Genomic DNA, 19,262 nt, shown 5'->3' on the forward strand with positions numbered 1-19,262 from the left:
AGGAACAGACATTTCACTGACAATTTTCTCCATGTGCAATTTTGTAAATTTTTTCAAAATTCTTTATGTGTAACATAAAATAGCAGCATAGGCCTACTGGCTTGGAATGACATGAAGGTGAGAAAATTTTAACTTTTCCATTAAACTGTTCCATAGCTGAGAATGAGATTGATAACTTTAGAAATTTTATTATGATATTGATTTTGTTGAATACATTTTCTCTACTAGAATCATGCACTTCCTAACAGTTTCTTCATTTTCTGTAGTTCTCCATTCAGATTGTCATTGGTACAGTGTTGATGCATGTAGGAGTTGTTGCTTGGCAACTGAACATCACTAAACAATTGTGTTTGATTCACAGTTTCTTCAATGGCTTTCCTTTCGTTTACAATTAATAAATAGTGAGGGAACGTTCAGATCAGTTTAGATGTTGGGGTTTTAGACACACATTCTCTCTCTCAGCAAATAATAAGAATTATTTATGACATCTTTGGATGTGATTAATTTTTCCGAGCAGCAATTACAGTTAAAAACTGAAAGTGGGTCAGTCTAAAATGATGCTGTGTTTTGGGGTGGATGCAGGCTTCACATCTGGTGCCCGCTGTTCTCTCTTTCTGACACAGTCAGGGGTAGCAGGTGCATTAGCTGAAAGTCTAGTGCGTTCTGCCAATTAATCATTACTGCGAGTCTTTGAATGAGTGGACAGCGTTTGGAGAGGGAAAGTATGTGAGCAGATGGAGGATTGTTTTTTGACTTTTTTCGAAGAAATCCTGCTGTTAATGCTGCCTTAACAGAGGTGCTGCATATTTAATGGAGGTAATTGACATTTTTGGGACGTTTCTTGCATTCTTCTTTAGGGCACATGAAATTTGTAAGAAACAGTCTAACAGTATGCTATCCCGAATACTTTTTTCGCCAAAGACGCATTAACCCTCTAGTACTGTTCACTTGTCAGTCAAAAATGACAGATTTTTTATTTTATTTCAATGAAATGATTGTACTATATTTAGTTTGATAATGTTTTTTTATTTAATATTTTGTATTTTTAGCAGATTGTATGGTACTAAAGTACATTTATGCTGTAGTTATAATCCATTTATTAACTTTTTGAGGATGGACATGGAATTCCCAACACATTTATTGTTATTAAAAATATATATTTTCAGTTTTTATATGAAATATATATTTTCCAAAACACGTTTTACTCTAAACCTGTGAGAAAATCAAAGCCATAAATCTAAACAAGCTGTTTTCCAAATTTGAGCTTGATATCTCCAAAAATTTGCTTTCAGTAAGAATAAGTTTGTGTGCAGTACCAAACGTTTCCAATAGATGAAATTCACCCCCATTCATTTCCAATGCGGTCATTTTTTGATGCGAACAATACGTGTGACTATTTTTTTCAGGACCATTTACCCTTTTAGAATCATGTCCATGATTTTTTTGTGTGAACACAAGTGCCAAAACCAAGTTTCGTACCATTCCGAAAAAAGTAACATTTTTTGAACGGCACCAGAGGGTTAAATTGATCAAAAGCGACAGTAATGACATGTATAATGTTACAAACATTTCTATTTCAAATTAATGTCTTTTTGAACTTTGAAAAAAAAATGTATCACAGTTTCCTGCACAACTGTTTTCTTTATTGATAATAAGAAATGTTTCTTGCGCACCAAATCAGTATATTACAATGATTTCTGAAGGATCATGTGACACTGAAGACTGTAGTAATAATTGTAGTAAACATTTTCTAAAAATCTTAAAATAGAAAACAGTTATTTAATTAATGATAATGTTTCACAATATTACTGTTGTTTTTAATCATAAATAAATAAATGCAGTCTTGTTGAGTATAAGAGACTTCTTTCTTAAACATTTAAAAAAATCTATACTGGCCCCAAATGAACGGTAATCTATTATTATTAATCTGCTATAAGTTACACTGTAAAAAAATGATGCACAATCTACTTGTACGATGTTTAAGTCATTTCAACTTAATATACATTAAACTGACTTAAAAATTGTGTTGAATCTTGTAGGCTATAACTTACATAAAAAGTTGAAAACAGCTTAACTTATTTTGATGAGTTAAAGCAATGTAAAAACATATGTTGTCATAACTTATTGATCATATAAGTTATCAACATTATTGATTTATTATATATATATATTTTTTTTACAGTGTACTTTTTCCATGGACTATCTAACATATTTAGCTATATTGTAACTTTTTCCTTTATTTTAAGCTTTTATCCAGCTCTTTGTATCTCATATCAGTTCCTTGTTCTTCCGATCAGTTTTTGGACTTGAGATTCCTTTGCTTCTATCCATTTAAGGTTTTATTCTCAACATATATTGTAATTAATACTGTTCATAATATAGAACTAAAAGCCTTTTTACTACAGTAAGTTATCTTGAGTCATCATCATAAGATGTCTCTGATTCCATTGAAAAGAAATGAAGTATATGTGAAAGCAGCATTTGTTGTTGTATATACAGTATACAGCATGTAAAGTATATATCTTAGCGATCATAATGAAAAATAACCCTTGCCAAGTTCATGAGGCCTTGTATCACCATTAATGAATTTATTTTGCAATGGTGACCGACTGACTGCATTATCCCACATATACGTGGCTACATAATAAGTAAATAACTGCAGGAACAGGAAGGTAATAAGACCTCTCAATTTTCTCATCATCCTTCCATCTTTCTCTCCTTTTCTTATGCACCCTGTTTCATTTTATATCTACCACACAGTCACAAGCACACACGAGTCCAGAGCAGGAAGATGTGTGTCTTTATTCCACTGGAGTGTTCCTGTAACTTTAGGGTTCGAGGAAGAACAGCACCCTCGATCCTGTCAGATTTCTCCCCAGGGCCTGTCTCATAATCACCAGCAACTTATTAAATAAATGACAGGCATTAAGCCAGCACACACACACGCCTACAGCTGTCTGAGTGTGTGACTGGACCAGAACTCCAGCTCAGAACACTAAGGGGGGAATGAGAGACTGATAGCAGGTTTGACAGTAAGTCACATTTCACTGTGCACAAACATCTGCTCTCTCTCCCTCTGTCTCTCTACTAATGAAACCATACTAGGGAATCATATAAATGCCAGTCTTAGCTAACTGTCTGTCTGAGATTGCAGAAGTCCCTGTATCCATGGCAGCAGTTGATTTGCCAGGCTGTGCTCTTGCTGTACATTCTGTTAGTAATGTCTCACCTGTAAATCACGTCTGATGCAACACCAGCAGCTCAAGGAGGCACTGCACAGATGGCATTCCTCATTGTCATTATCTGTTAGGCTTTTCACTCACCACTTTGACTCATTGTGAGTTAAGCCCAGTCGGTTACATGTGACATTTAGATGTCAGTAGAGTGCCTATATTTTGGGGAATCGTAACCGAGCCATCGATTAGCATACAGTATGTTATTTTACGTTATGTGTAATGGTGTATTTGTTTTGCAATTGAATTTGTCTTTGGGGCAAATAAATAAAAAACAGTAAGTTTTTCTTTTCTTTTAGAAACCTTTTATGGATAGTTCATCTGAAAATGAAAATGCTTTCATCGTTTATTCACCCTCATGTTGTTCCACAGTGAGCTGTTAAAGGGATGGTTTGGAGTAAAATCAGCCTAGGGTCCTTTGCACCATGACCTCGAGCCAAACACCCCCCCAGAAGCCTTTTTTCCCTTGGTTGAACATTATTAAAGTTAGAGCTTATTTCGAGATATCAGCCGGATGGCTTAGTGCAGACGCTAATGGATCCTATGATGTATCTCGTAAATTACCCCACTAATAATACCCAGAATGGTACCAAACTTCTACAGTAGTACAAATAGGTTCTGTACTCATAAAACGAGGCATTGGAAAGTTTGTAAGAACATCAGGAGTTTATTTAAATAACACTTGCCTGACGGCTCATGCTACTGCTAACCCGGACGTCGACGTCACTTCAGTGATTTGGGAAAAGCACGTAAAAGTCCTGGCAGAAAGCGATGCATAAGGATGTAGTGTAACAACGCCCAGTTCCAGGAATGCACTAATATTCTGTTGGTAGTATCAGTTTGCAACGATTATTAGTTAACACTAAGTTGTTAACACTAAGTTGTTACTTCGGAAAAAATAATAATTCGTCGTTACACTACATCCTTATGCATCGCTTTCTGCCAGGACTTTTACGTGTTTTCCCAAACCATTGAAGTGACGCCAACGTCCGGGTTAGCAGTAGCATGAGCCGTCAGGCAAGTGTTATTTAAATAAACTCCTGATGTACTTACAAACTTTCCAATGCCTCGTTTTATGAGTACAGAACCTATTTGTACTACTGTAGAAGTTTGGTACCATTCTGGGCATTATTAGTGGGGTAATTTACGAGATACATCATAGGATCCATTAGCGCCTGCACTAAGCCATCCGGCTGATATCTCGAAATAAGCTCTAACTTTAATAATGTTCAGCCAAGGGAAAAAAGGCTTCTGTGGTTTGGCTCGAGGTCATGGTGCAAAGGAGCCTAGGTTGATTTTACTCCGAACCATCCCTTTAACTTTAAAATTGCAGCGAGTTACTGAGTCAATCTCAAGAACTTAGTTTGGTGAATCAGATCAAATGATTAATTGAAAAGATCTGACTCAATCATTTGTTAACGTTAGTTCATTTAAAAAAAAAAGATCATCTCATGGATGCCTTTGCATTAAAAAGATCGGCCAGTAAACAATGAGAGGATATTCTCCATCATTCCCAGTCAAAGGGATAATTCAACCAAAACTGAAAATTTTGCAATTATTTACTCATTCTTGCGTCATACCAAGCCTGTTTTCATTTCTATCTTTTGTAAAATGTAAAATTTCCCTAGAGTATATTTAGGGGAAAATCTTCCAATAAAGTGGACAAAATTTTTGTTTTGGATCCCACTATCTTTCATTGTATGGACAACAACAGTTGAAACATTCTTCAAAATATCTTTATTATTTTTGGGTGAACTATCATTTTAGAAAAATACAAGATTTCAGTTTTCAATAAAAAAAAAGCCTAACTGGATTAATTGGTTATCGGAATTGGTTAATTGGATTCTAATATTGTTGGACTCATTAAAATAATTTAGTCATTAATTGTCCTTCATGTCTTTACAATAGCACCACTGATCGACTGACAAATGCAAGGAGCCAGTTTGGAAATAATCTCGAAACAAGAAATCTCCTTTCCAGATGTTCATATAGCATTATGAACTATGCCACTTTGTCATTGCCATCAGCACTGAATGTTCACAGTTCAGAGGAGAGCACTGCAATGACCCTTCATGTCAACCCAAACTGTCTCACTCTCCTCCTCCTCATCTGTCATCTCTCTCTTCCTGTCTTTGAGGTCTGTACAGACCTAGTCCTGCACTTGACGCCTCAGTGAGCCTATTCATGAAAACAGAGAGAAAGAATGAAAGAGAGAGGGAGCAAGGAAGTAAAGAAGAAAGGGGCGAAATAGAGATAGTGAGAAAAATGAGAGAAAGGGAAGGCCACAGGAAGAGAAGAGAGGAGGAGTGCAGTGAGAGAACATCATTAAGGGCCGTGGAAAGGAGAGGCCGCAGAGCAAACGCTTCATGAAAGATTCTCTTATAATACATGAGGGTGTTCATCCGTGAAGAATTTCATCAGTCCTCCAAGCTCACAGAATTTCTCAGGACTACAGCTGCACTTCATTTACTCACCACACAATAGGGCTGCGCGGTTAATCAATAAATAAACGAGATTACGATTACAGCTGATATAGGTAACTAATTGATAAAAGTGTTGATTACAGCAATCCATTTTGGTCTACTCCTGTGACCGGTCTACTTTTTATATTTTATATTTTACAAAGTTTTATATTTATCTATTTGCACGATTCTTTTATAATGGTAATGCAAGTGGCATTTTCTATTTAATTGCATCCGAAATCGCATTCTCTCTGAAGAGGTACTTCTTTTGAATAAGTACTTCATTTGCAACTGTTATTAACTATGTTCTATACAGTATGGCACGAATGTGTATGTAATAAGAATATTCTGTTGATTATTTAGATTTTTCTTAACACATTACACGTCTCATGTTTTTTCTAAAGTTTGGCTTTTTGGGGGGAAACTTACTCACTTAATATGCTTATTTTACTCTTTTGGATTATCAAATTTTTAGCAATATTACAATACTATATTTCCTACATTGTCAGTTGCTTCACTGCCATTCAGTTGGACAGTAGTCTCCATTGAATGCAGAATCTCTTCAGAGGTAGTAGGTAATACGGGTTTGTTTACTGTTTTATGAATACTGTGAATTTGGACATACTTACTGTTTTCATATACTGTTTTTCGTAATCCAGGTACTTTTTGCCTACTTTTTTATGAATACTGTGAATTTGGACAGTATACTGTATACTGTTTATACATACTGTTTTTCGCCAGTGCTGAATACTTACACATTGTAGTCGGTTACTGATTCCAAATGACGTGACAAAAATTGTAGTTAGTAACAATCTATTACATTACACATTTTTATTGGTTTAATATTATTATTGACCTAACTTATTAAATTAAAATCTCAGGGGTACTTCAAGTAAATGTATTAGGTCAAAGAGATTCAGCTGACAAAAATGTATATAAAATGATGTGAATTTGTACATTTTAAAGTGTTTGAAATACAAAAGCCTTCTAAAGAAAGCAATACAAGGTTAAATGACTCACTGAGTGATAACTCAAATGATAATTAATGTGTTCCTCAGGAGTTGATTAGATATGCAATGTTAAGAAAACACTTTGATTTCAGTAAATCCAGTGATCAAATGACTAGTGGCTGTCACTAAATGTAAAAGATAAAAAAGAAGTAGTAGGGGGAATCAATTAATAATTCCTTTGTGAGAATAACAGGTAATCATGCAGTCAATAAAAAAGTAACTGTAGTCAAGTATTTTAAAATGTAATATAATCTGATCACAAGTACTACATTTTTTTTTTTAATCTGATTATGGAATCCAGATTATATTTAATCAGTTACTATATGGTACGGAAGTATGCATATTTGTTTATATGCAGCTTCTATAATGATAATTACGGCAACAGATCAAAGAGAATTTTTCTAAGGAAGTTAGTTCAAGTCGACATGTTATAGCAACTTACCTGATAACATATTCTGTTTAAAGGCACAGACATTTTAATGCATCTATAATACAGTACCATGGTATTCTTTGAAGTACCTTTGCATATCATGGTATATTAAATCAATCATTAATCAGTCGGCATTAAAGTCTAGGAGTGCAATGTACAATGGTACTATGACAGTACATTTTTGTAAGGGGCAGTTTTAAAGTTTTCCTTTTCAGGCATTTACATTTCTGCCAATCTCAGGCTTGTTACAATATCAAAGAGGTTTGATGGAAAACAGGTCCATTACAGAACAGCTTTTAAAGAAATGTGGAGAATCTTCAGCATCATCTAAAACAACATTTACTTTGCTGGATACCCTTCAAATGAGATTAAATGGAGATTGGGGTAAATGCTGGAAGCTTTTAAACTAATTCAAATACCCAAATGCATGAGACCTGTATGGTAGATAACAACACTTGATTATGTTTACATTCAGGGTACACAAAAGGTCATATGCAGAGGAACATTAACTGTTTTCCTGTCTGTGTGTGCTCTTCTGTGTATTATGTGATCTTTTCAAGTTTATTTTAAGATGCTGGATGTTAATTTATGACAAGTCTGTTCTGTGCCTCTTAGAGCGTGGAAAAAAATATAAAAGAACAAAAAATAATCAACAGTCTAACACCCTTCCTTCACACTTTCAAAATACACACGCTCACACTTCTCAATTTTAGAACTTTAGTAGTTCTGTCTTCTGTGAGAGGTAATGATTTTGTTCTATACTTGTCGCACCATGTTTTAAGGCAAATGGTTAATGGAAAAGAGGAACAGCCCAGTCAAGAACTCATGTCTGCTCTAATGTAAGAGATGAGGTTCATACTCGCCACAACACTTTACCCAATCTCTTTAGTTTTCAATGTTAATGCATCTGTTATTTTGGTCCTTTTTTCCCCGGAATGTCATGAATATTGTTACCACAGTGTCATTATTATCACACCTGTTTCATCACATTTGATTTTCTTTGTGTGGTTTATCTCATTTGTTATAATTTTTGTATCTGTTTTTTTATTTATTTGATTATTTTACATTGGTTAATGGTCTGTTGTATTATTAGAGCTTTAATAAATAGAGTAACTTAAACATCTTAAACGATGTATTGTGTTTAACAGCTTTCTGTGATGTTAATGACATTTAAAAAATAAATTGGGAATAAAATGGCATATTGCTTTGTCTTCCTAATGCATAGCTAACATTACACATATCCTAAATAAACACAAAATTGCATAATATTTGTACACTAATAATTTGATATAATTACAGCTTGATTGCAAATGGTCCACAAAAAAATTATGTTGATTTTAACTTCAAAGGACATTTGAAGAATAGCAAAAATAAATGCTGAAAACATGGTAAAAGTTTACAAGACAGTATTTATGTGACCTTCATATTACTTCTGTCAGGACCACTATCGTCAAATACGATTGAGAATTAGCATATAGTTTGGATTTGCGGTATGGTTCTGTTCTGGGCAAGAACTCCCTGCGGATCCATGCAGCCTAGCATGGATAAGAGCAGCAGAATCAACATGAATGTATTGCAGATATCATTAATTCAATGTTTTAATGTACAAATTATTTGAGAATTTAGTCATATTTAGAGGGGAATCAGAATGCCAAATCCTGACTGAAGAGAGGAGGATCTGGGGATGGCGGAGGGTAATTAGCTCCTGAGAAACGCGATAGCTGCTGATAATACTGAAGGAGTTTATATATGTATACAGTGATAGGCGTCGTATTCCTATAGGTAGACGTGGATCAGCTGAGAGTCAGCTGATGCGAGCTTGACTAACATGACCTGCCAGAACTGACGCTACGCTTGATAAAGAGAAAAATATTGAATAATAGTTATAATTTATTTGATTAAATTCCTATTAAAATGTTATACAATAATTAAAAAACAAACAAAAAAAACTCTGAGACAAAGTTTGTGAAGAAACACATATTTACAGTATTTTCTCAAGGATAAAATTGTGGCATAAAAATTACCATTTGAATGCACAAAAAACAAGGTTTTTAACTAATTTGCTTATTAGTAGATTCATAATGTTCAGCTGTTAATCTGCTAAGAGCAGCTTAGTAACGATGAAAGAGACTAAGATAACTTTGCATGCATGGGGAAAAAAAGATAAGCTCTGTTAAAACACTTTTAAAGGCTAAGAGCAGATGCACAGATTTTCCAGCTTCGCCCTCTTGAAGAAACTGGCAAATCCTCTGTCTGGAGCTCTAGTGGTGTAATGATATGACAGAATGTCCCTTGCTGTGTCAATTAGTTGACAGCTTTATCAAAACTGCTCTCTTGATTTTACTAAATGTAGTCCCATACTGAGCTCGGCCTTATTGAACACGGGGTCTTCTGAAATCGAACTGTATTGTCAGGTGCCTTGAATGATTTACTCTTGCAGACTAGCAGATAATGGCACCACTGGGATCCATAACGTTGGGTGTTCATGCTGATTTAGAATATTTTGCCCCAGAGGAAATACTGAGGTAAATATGAGATGTCTGTGCTTCCGAGTCTGCAGCTAGAGCAGAAATGCAGGTGTACTTTAAAATTAAAACTTTGCAGTAAGGGATAATGCAGCTGATGATTGCAAAATAAACCTAGACAGGGTTAATTAATTTGGGATTAAATTAATTTATTATGTGAGATGAAAGAAAGGGTGGCATACAACTAGATACATTAACACTGTAGATTACAGTAAGTGACTTTCTGCAGGTTACGTTCAAAACACTTGATTCCTTCAGAAACAAAACAAGTTATGAGTGAGTCGTTGACTTATTCACTCAACCGATTCATGCAACAACGCTGATTCATTCAAGAGTCACTGGCTGCATCCAAACTTCTTTGGATGCGAAAAACAGTCCAAAGGCGAAAAACAGTAGGCCGATGTGACAAAAGAAGTATTCACAGTCCTCAAAAGAATAGGCAAAAAGTACCCGGAAGACCTACTACTACCGGCGAGATTCAAAGAGATTCAAATGATTCAAATGAAAATGATAACATGGTGAATGTTGTATGTCCAGACTACATTCATACTACACACATTCCTTCTATATAGAACATACTTTTTTTTAGTGGTAGTGAAGTAATGACAAAACAAGTACTTACTCAAGAGAGTATGCGATTTTGGACGCAGCCAAAACACCACTGTGCTGTTTGATGTGCGACTGTTAATTTCACAGTGGCTATGTTTGGAACTATTATTGTTGCCAGAGCAAAATTTGACAGGGTAATGGCAATATTTTGTCTAAAAAGTATTAAAGTTAAAAAAAAATTGTTAATACACGTGCTGTTAGTCTGAATGCCGTATATTCTCTCATCCTTTTGCACACTTGGTATGTTGTTATCTGTTTTACTCTTGGGGAACGAGAGCTCTTACAAGCAGAGTGCTTATGATAGACCGAGTGCTAACAGTCTTCATAAAGTCTGATGCTATCTGAAAGTACAGAAGTGCTTTGTCAGCTCCTGCAGGAGCAGTTAGCCAAGCACAAGAGGGATTATTTTGGAGTGCAGAAACTGAAATCAATAGTAATCTAAATAGAGTAACAGGCGTACGTATGTGCGTTTCTGTGTGTTTACACAAGCCAGGAAGCTTGTCAATATATTGTATCTGCACTGATCATCTTTGAACTGACCTCTATTAACTATAGGCTGACTCGTTTATCTCTGTACATGATTCTGCTCATGTTAATCAATTTGTTTCTCATGACCTCATCAAATGAGATTTAGAGTTCACAAAAAATAGTATTTAGAATCGTTCTATAATGATATAATCGGGCATTAACACTCCATCTCGTCACAGAGCCGAAGAAAAGCCTCTGTGTGCCTGTGAAAAAAGACCAGAACAGAAAAGCTAATTATCACCACTGACACTCCCACTTATAACACTACGCCAACTAAAGCAGAGAGTGTGAGCTCACAAGGCTAATATGCAAATACTGGTGTTAATTATGGAATGCTTCATTGTGGAATGAACTGAAATGCTTTTTTCACTCACAGGTTGGGCATGTTATTTTGGCGTCCAATTCTAGCTGCTGTTAAGTCCTAATTAAACTTCTTTCAAAATGTGGAGGAGTAACATGGTAAATAGCCTATGTGGTGTCACTGTATAGACTGAGGTTGTATTGGTTCACTTTCAGAGAGGGAGTTTAATAACTTCAGGAATTAAAAGCTCCAGTCATCATGCCAATAAAGGCCCAGAAAGGAATAAATGGATTTTCACTGCATTGGCCAAAGTAATATTTGGGCATTTGTGTTTGGAATGATACTAAATCATGTCCCCAGTTTAGGCATAATTTGTGACGTTTGGACTGGTCTGTATATATTTGGAGTCTGCCAGAAACACAAGTCACTTGATGAGAAGATTGGTCTGTTGAGTTTGTTGCCTGTTCACATCTCTCAACATGATTATGAACAAATGTCAGTTGTTTCTGAATTAACGGCATGGGAATATGGCTTAAATAGACTATAGAATGAATACTAATCATATACTCGCTGAATCATCCATTCAACACAGCAGAATGACTATTTAAATCTCTGCTGTAGCGCCGCAAGGTCTTTTATGCTAGTGGTTCTTTTTAATTTAATTGAGAGGCTACATGACAGAATTTGTATAGTGTTTAATTTTTTATGGCATATAAAGAGCCCATGTTTTACAGATGAATAAAGTCGTTTTCTTGAAAGAAAAAAAAAAGCATTTTATATATTTATGTAGCTAAGAATCTTTACATTTTTTAAGAAAAGACTATAATGTTTTTTTGCATATATTGTAAATGGCATGCATTTATATTGGAGTTTTGCTTTAGTTATGTTTTGTTTGCATTTCGGCTGCAAAAATGTGTTTGTGTGTGCATTTAGTGTTCAGAAAGTAGATTTGTATGAGATTTTGCACATTGAGGCCACAGATATAATGATTCTGGAGTACAAAATATTTTACCAAAATACTTTACTGGTAAGAGAATACATTTAGGAATGCAGACTGATTTAATAGTAGGGAAATCCTGAGATTTCCTAACGCAGGTGAGACTAACTGATTATTTAATGGAATAATGCTTACTTACTGTATGAATAATTGGGTGTTTGTTTATTATTTCAGCTATGGGCACTTAGAACAGTCTTGGTTTCATTTATTTTGTCCACTGAAATACAATATATGCATGCAGTTATGTGCATATGCTATAAAAATGCTGGGTTGTTTTAACCTAATGTTGGATCAAATATGGACTAACCCAACGTTAGGTTAAAAAATGCAGTTTAAAAATGGACAAATTGCATTTTGGACAAAATCAAAAATGGACAAAAATGCAATAAAAAAAATGGACAAATTGCATTGGTTACATTAAAAATGTAACCCAACGGCTGGGTTTGTCCATTTTTAAATTGCATTTTTAACCCAATGTTAGGTTAGTCCATATTTGACCCAACATTGGGTTAAAACAACCCAGCATTTTTTAGAGTGATATATACAGTACATATTTATTTTCTTCACACATGGTCTCAAATCTCACACTAACTTACTAATTTTTTTTTTTATTATTAAAAGTGATTATTTTACTGTTCAAATGATCATAGTTTTAATAATTTATATTTTTATGATATTTGGACATTCAGAAAACTTCAAAAATATGCATTTATTTATACCGTAATTTGGGTTATGTATTTAATTTATATGAAGATATGATATCAGATTCCGAGTGTGCTCTATATATTGCTAATGGTTTAAATTTAAAACCAAGCTCTAAAAATAAATCAACTTAAAAGATACTTTATACTTTAAAAGTGCCTAGTTGAAGAAAATTTTAATTTTAAGGGTTTGTTCAACAAGGAGATCGTCCTCACACTATAATGCCATCAACATCACTCTGGTATGTAAGAGTTTGCACAAAGTTCACTCTCTCTCTCTTTTTTTATTTTTTTTATTCTGTAGAGTCACAGTGCACATTGTGTGGTGAGACCGAAGGTGAGTGTGTTCCTCATCTCCAGAACTGTGTGTGTGGTAGTTAACACTTAACCCAGATTGTGTTTGTGGGCTCTAATGGCACGGTGGGGAGTTCAGAAAGCACATGCACTTTTTATGCTTAAATGCTTAAATTCATCATGATGCTGAGCCGCTGGCGGTCAATTGTGTTGTGATTCCTCGCTGCTTGCATCATCACAGCTGGCTGTGCTTCAGTAGAAACGAGGCTGTGTCTCTCTCTGCTTCACCGCTGCTAACGTGACTGATTCACAAACAAACTGAACAGAAGACCTGCTAATCTGCTTTCATTTACTCATCACTTTCCTTTCTTTCTTTCTTTTTTATTTTTTTTATATCATCCTGTGCTTCCCTTTTATCTGACCTGAGGTTCCTTCAGACTTTGTGTTTTGCATGTTGTTTTAATGTGAATTAGTGCTGGATTTGTTTTAGTGATTGAGGTGTTGAAACATATGATTTTGCTATGTTAGGCTTCACTAAGAGTATTTCTTTACTCACCATTGATTCACCATATTCCACACATATTTATCTGCTATACATTGTCATAGGCCTACGTATTTATTTGCTAAGATCAGACACAGTGATACAACTGAGATTTTTTTTAAACGATTAATGGTTTTCTTTTTTCGATCATGGATGGTGAATTAATGCACTTATGCAACCTCTGTGCTACAATACATAGCAAAAGTTATTTATTGGAAAATAATATTAAAAATTTCACTTTCTCACATTTTAGCTTTTGAGAGAATAAGCTTTTTAAAGGTTTTACCAGTTTGCAGTGCTTATAGCCATTTCAAAGATGAAAATGGCAAAAAGAAAGAGAAAAAAAAAACCGACGAGTATTTTGTTCTTTGTGGTCTTATAAGAAAAAGTTTTGGTTACACTTTAGTTTAATGTCCAACTCTCACTAGTTGCTTATTAGCATGCATATTGGCTGTTTATTGCTAATTAAGCACATAATTCTTTATTCTGCATGACCATATTCTACATCTACATTTTACCCGGTACCTAAACTTAACAACTCCCTTACTAACTATTAATAAGAGGAGTATTAGTGAGAATTAAACTACTGTAAAGTGTGACCAAAGTGTTTTTACTTAAAAAACGGCTAAGAAACATGGACAGCCATTTACAAGTAAATTATGTGGCTTCAGCTCAGTAAATAAAGTATACGGGCGTCGGAGGTTGGAAATGGGGCTTGGCTGAAAATGTATCAGTATTTTATAAATTCTTTTGTTGACCTGATATGGCTTTAAATAAAGGGCACCAATATAATACAACCTGATAATAAACTGCATTTAAATTGCATTTACCTTCCTATATTTTTACTGAAACATTTTAATGTGGAATATTGCATATTTTTGAATGTTATGTTGTAGTTTTATATATCATTACTATAAAATCGTAATAAATATATTGTGAAATGTGAATATTTGCCCTTAACAGCCTCTCAAGAAAGAGGGAGGGAAAGTGTAAAAGATGATATTGAAGAAGAGGTGGATAATTATTCTAAAAGCATATATAGAGAATGAGATACAGGATGACAGTTTGCCAAGCTAGAGGCAACAACATCTTAATCCAAACTGTCATCAAAACCTGCTTTTTATCCAAGTGGCAGCAGAGACGTTTTGGAGGCATAGAGCCTGCGTTGGTCAGAGTTAAACAGCTGGAAGAAATCTATAACTGCAGAAGTATGTGCAATGTTCAGTAGTACGTTATCACAATTTTGCATCTTTTGGTACCTGAACAAACCTAAGCACAGTCAACATTAGCAGTATTAACATTTAGCTTAAATTTCTTATTATCAATGATGAAAAGCTGACATATACTTCTCCGAAACAGAAGCGTTGAGGATCCAAACGCAGTATTTATTAAAAGGATAGGCCTAATGCACAATTGTAATCCAAAAAACAGGCAAAGGTCAAAACACAGGCAAACAACAAGGGAACTCCAGCTGGGGATCGTGACAAAAGCGTCTTCTGCCTAATCTTTTTGTGTAAACTGCGATACTGTACTTTTTTAGGATTCTTTGATTTATAAAACGTTTCAAAGAACAGCATTTATTTGAATTTTTTTAACATTTATAATATCATTTGTCTTTACTATCACTTGACCGATTTAGTATCGATGCAAAGGCTGGTAGTGTATCACAGCCAGTGTTTTGCTATCGATCCAACCTTAATCTGGGTCAAACTGTATCCGTTTTCTTTGTTCCATTTGTTCATCCAGTTATGCAGCAAATATAAACCAACCCAGCCTCATTATGTAGTCAAAACATTATAGTTGATAACACCACAGACATTTTCATATTTATTTAGTAGTATCAATCGAAAGTATACAGAGCCTATGACTTTATTGTTTCTGCATTAAATTGCACACCACAATCCAATTAGAACGACAGACTCTGATTACATTTTCATCCCTCATTCCTGACCACTCTATATAACCTTGTTGAATTTGAACGTGAACATTAGAAGTGCTGTGCTGTTGAATGATCAAGGTTAGTTCATCGTAGTTCATTAAGCATTACTGTTACCAGAGTGCTTTCTGATAAACTGCAGAGAGCAATCAGAAAGGAAATTAAACCTGCTACATAATAATTAAATATTCAAATGAACATGTTTCTGGTTCTCGCTGTAGGTATTTAATGGTCTCTGATGGAAATTGTTTTCCTTTGTTACATGACAGTGATAAAATACAGTATGAGAGAGAAGCATCAGCTAATGTCTGTATGGAAAATGTTTATTCACTTCACTGAGCATCATGTTTGAAATCGATTCACAAGAGTCCAACTAGATTTCACAGATCCTTCTGCTTGAGTGATTTTAGAATATTGAGAAGCAAGTACGCAGAAGGAGGGGTTGTGTGGCGTCATGGGTTTATGTGCGTGTGAGAGAGAGCTCAATTAAAGCCAAAAAAGATTCCCTTTTCCTCTTCTTTTTTTCTTCTTTTTTAATTTATGAGATCTTTAAGTGTCTCATCACTTTGCTTTTTTGTTGTGCTGGCAGAATTCTTGCCCGCTGTGTTGCCAGGGGAGACGTGTGTCTTCACTGCAAACAAGGTTTTTATCCTGACCCAGCTCCAGAGCTGGTTCACACTCTCTGTCCGCGTGAACCACAGGGCCGTTTATTGAATTTATTGGCAGGAAAACAAGATGGCACTCAAGACTTGACACTAGCTTCTTCCCGATATGGACTTTTCTGTCTTTAAAAAAAGGACATACAGTATAATGCAAACACAGACATTAAATGCAATGAAAACTAATATTAACTGTTTCATATGATCAAAAACTTTTTTACAACATTTAATTTAATTAGCATTGCAGTGTATGTGTGATATTCAATTAAAGTCTAAAGTACTCTATTTTTATAATCATGAGCAGAAAACAAAGTTAGTTATTTTAAAGTTTAAATTGTCTTTCCTTGCCATCTACAAATACTTTCCCCAATTATAATATTGTTTATTATGAAATGCTCTTAAAATGCTGATTAATAGCCTAATGCTAAATGTGCTGTAGATGAAAAAAAAAAAAAGTATTGTCAAAAAACTTGTTTACTTGACCGGTCATATACTGTATGTATGACGGATAAAAATATTTGTATTTGCTGCATTCTCATTTATCAAAAGTATTAGGCTAATCTGTTTTGTGGTTCACTGTGCTTTTGATACTGTTAAAAAACCCCGTCATCTGCATCTTTTAATGTAGCAGGAGAGAGAAGCAATAACGCGAATTTAACGGAAAGGGCTTGAATGAAGCGCGTTTGGCTCTTGATAAAAATATTAGAGAATATAGCGCCGAAGGATCATTACCATAAATGACTCTGAGCGCTTGTGGTGAGTACCGCTCTGTTGTTTTGATGCGCTGCTCAATTTAAACTGTAGAATTGGTCAAAACTGTGCTACTGTTGTGGTGCAGGGTCCAGAACCGGACCGTGATCCTCTATTAGGTTTTTAAATCTGGTTGGGATTTTTTAGACTCTTTTTGCAGGTTGTGCCTGTGTAACTGGTCCTACTCAACCCGCTCCGAGCGGGATTCGAACCGTGGTCGGCGGGCGCTCTAAAGAACGTAGTCTCTAGCGTCAGTCGCTATAGCGCCTCTTGAGCGCCTCTTCAGTTACACTCACTCCCCAAACCTCACTCCCATCTGGGTCACGGCACCACATGTAACTGGTGGCTCACAATGTCAAGCGTGATGTGTGGCCAGCGACACCATTTATGAAACACTTTATTCTGTGTTGTGTAGATTTGCGGAGTTAGACACGGGACAGCAGGTGGCAGTTTCACTGGATCTTTTATTCCTGATATAAAAGAACAAATAAACAGCCTCTTTAAATGAATTGCCCTTAACGTTCTGTCTCCCATTCAGTTACAATGCAAAGGGGACAAAAACATAGGAGCATGAAACATAAATTGAGTAAAGAAAAAAACGAGAAAATACAACAGAGAAAACATACCTGGTATAAAAGAACAAATAAGCAGCCTCTTTGAATGAATTGCCCTTAACGTTCTCTATAAAATAAATATGATGTGCACTTGTCACCATGTGCTCTCATTTCCACATATTCAGCAGAAGACAAAAATATAACTAAAAAAGGGTAAAATGACAAAAAATAATCACACATGTGAGTAAAATAGCCTTATACACATAAATTGGGGTGAAAATATATGAAGACTTCAGATGCAAAAGCCTCTAAGTGCCATCTGAAATGTTCTTCTAAAATTAGCATTTTTTTATCAAACTTGTATATTTAGGTTCAGTAATTTCACTTTAATGACAATTAATAGGTAATTTCCATTGCCATTAAAGTGAAATAACTGAACATAAACATACGAGCTTGATAAAAATGATCATTTTAGAAGAAAATTTCAGATGGCACTTAGTAAAACAGTAATTTTGCATCTGAAGTCTTCATATATGAAAGCAATAATTACAATAAGGATTAAATGAGATTATCAGACAACAAATTAAACCTACCTCTCCCATTCAGTTACAAAATAAAAGGGAAGAGGGAAAGACAGAACAGGAAATTATGTTGGGTCATGAAATCACAACAATTAAAGGGGGAAAGCACTTATTTTGATCACGCTTGTCAATGACGTCGGATCTGCGTTACCCTTGATTTTCGGTCCTACTTTCGTAAAAACCATGGAAACACCAGAGATGCTTTAATATATTATGTTTTTTATTAGACAGGTAAGCAACTGTTTGGATAACTTTCATTGAAATCTAATCATTGTTATATAATAGCGCAACACGGTTAGTCTTATTGTTTGAATCTCTTGTTTTCTTTTATTTACTGCGAGTAGTGCCTAAGATAACATGGCATAATCAAAAAGAGCTAGTAACAGTAATACAGCATTTTCTCCACCGTACAATATATTTTTAAATGATCCGCACCCCAATTAGCAACACAAGTCATCTATCTTTTATAAATATGATATTCTATCGATCTACTGCAATGTGCAACAAGTGTATCATACCAGCCACCGAGCTAATGCACAGAGTAACGTTATAGCATGACTTTCAACACACTCTAATGTATTTTAGTATTAATCTTTTGACCAAGTAAAACAGTGCTGTGTTACCCCACAATTTTAATTTGTCTAATAAATTGACCTGTATGAGTAATTCAGCACTCGTGGCTATTTCATTAGAATGAGTTAAAATAATGTGAATTTAAGTGATCAAACGTAACTGGAACAAAGTTCAACTTCAGGGAAGAAGGAGGCAGCATTCTGTATTAAACATTAAACATAACTTTAAAGGAGAACTCGGCAACTCTAGCGAACTCTAGTCACTTCTGCGCTGATTTTCCCTTTTGTTGTCGCATGTTTTCCCCACGAGCTCCCCCTACAGCTGTGGGGGGGTGTATATTTCAAAACACGGTCGTAAAAAACTCACTTGCGGCGGCCTCCTCCCCCTCTCTACCGCTGCTCATGTGCGTTTGTTTTGATCGGAGCAAGCCAACTGTATCGTGTGGAGCTATGTCTACCGAGGTGGGTAACTATGGGTAATACATCATACATGTGTTTGTGTTTATGTCGAATTGCCGTAAAGCAGTTCGTGTTTCGCGCTCGTTCTCGTTCTCGTTCTCGCTTCTCACGAGACTTCCA

At 35.1% G+C, this 19,262-nt stretch overlaps 1 protein-coding gene across 2 annotated transcripts in view; it reads left to right on the forward strand.

The window, feature by feature from the left end:
• Nucleotides 1-19,262, forward strand: part of dlgap2a (discs, large homolog-associated protein 2a) — a 116,359-nt gene that overhangs the window by 25,054 nt on the left and 72,043 nt on the right. The window contains exon 1 of one of the 2 annotated variants that reach the window (XM_084393142.1): nt 13,077-13,133. The exons of the other annotated variant lie outside the window; for it this stretch is intronic. The gene's annotated coding sequence lies outside the window, so the exon portion shown is untranslated. Of the gene's footprint in view, nt 1-13,076; nt 13,134-19,262 lie in introns of those variants that run through there. 2 annotated transcript variants of the gene reach the window in all.

The sequence above is a fragment of the Rutilus rutilus genome (assembly GCF_951802725.1).
Source record: "Rutilus rutilus genome assembly, chromosome: 21".
Classification (NCBI taxonomy): Eukaryota; Metazoa; Chordata; class Actinopteri; order Cypriniformes; family Leuciscidae; genus Rutilus; species Rutilus rutilus.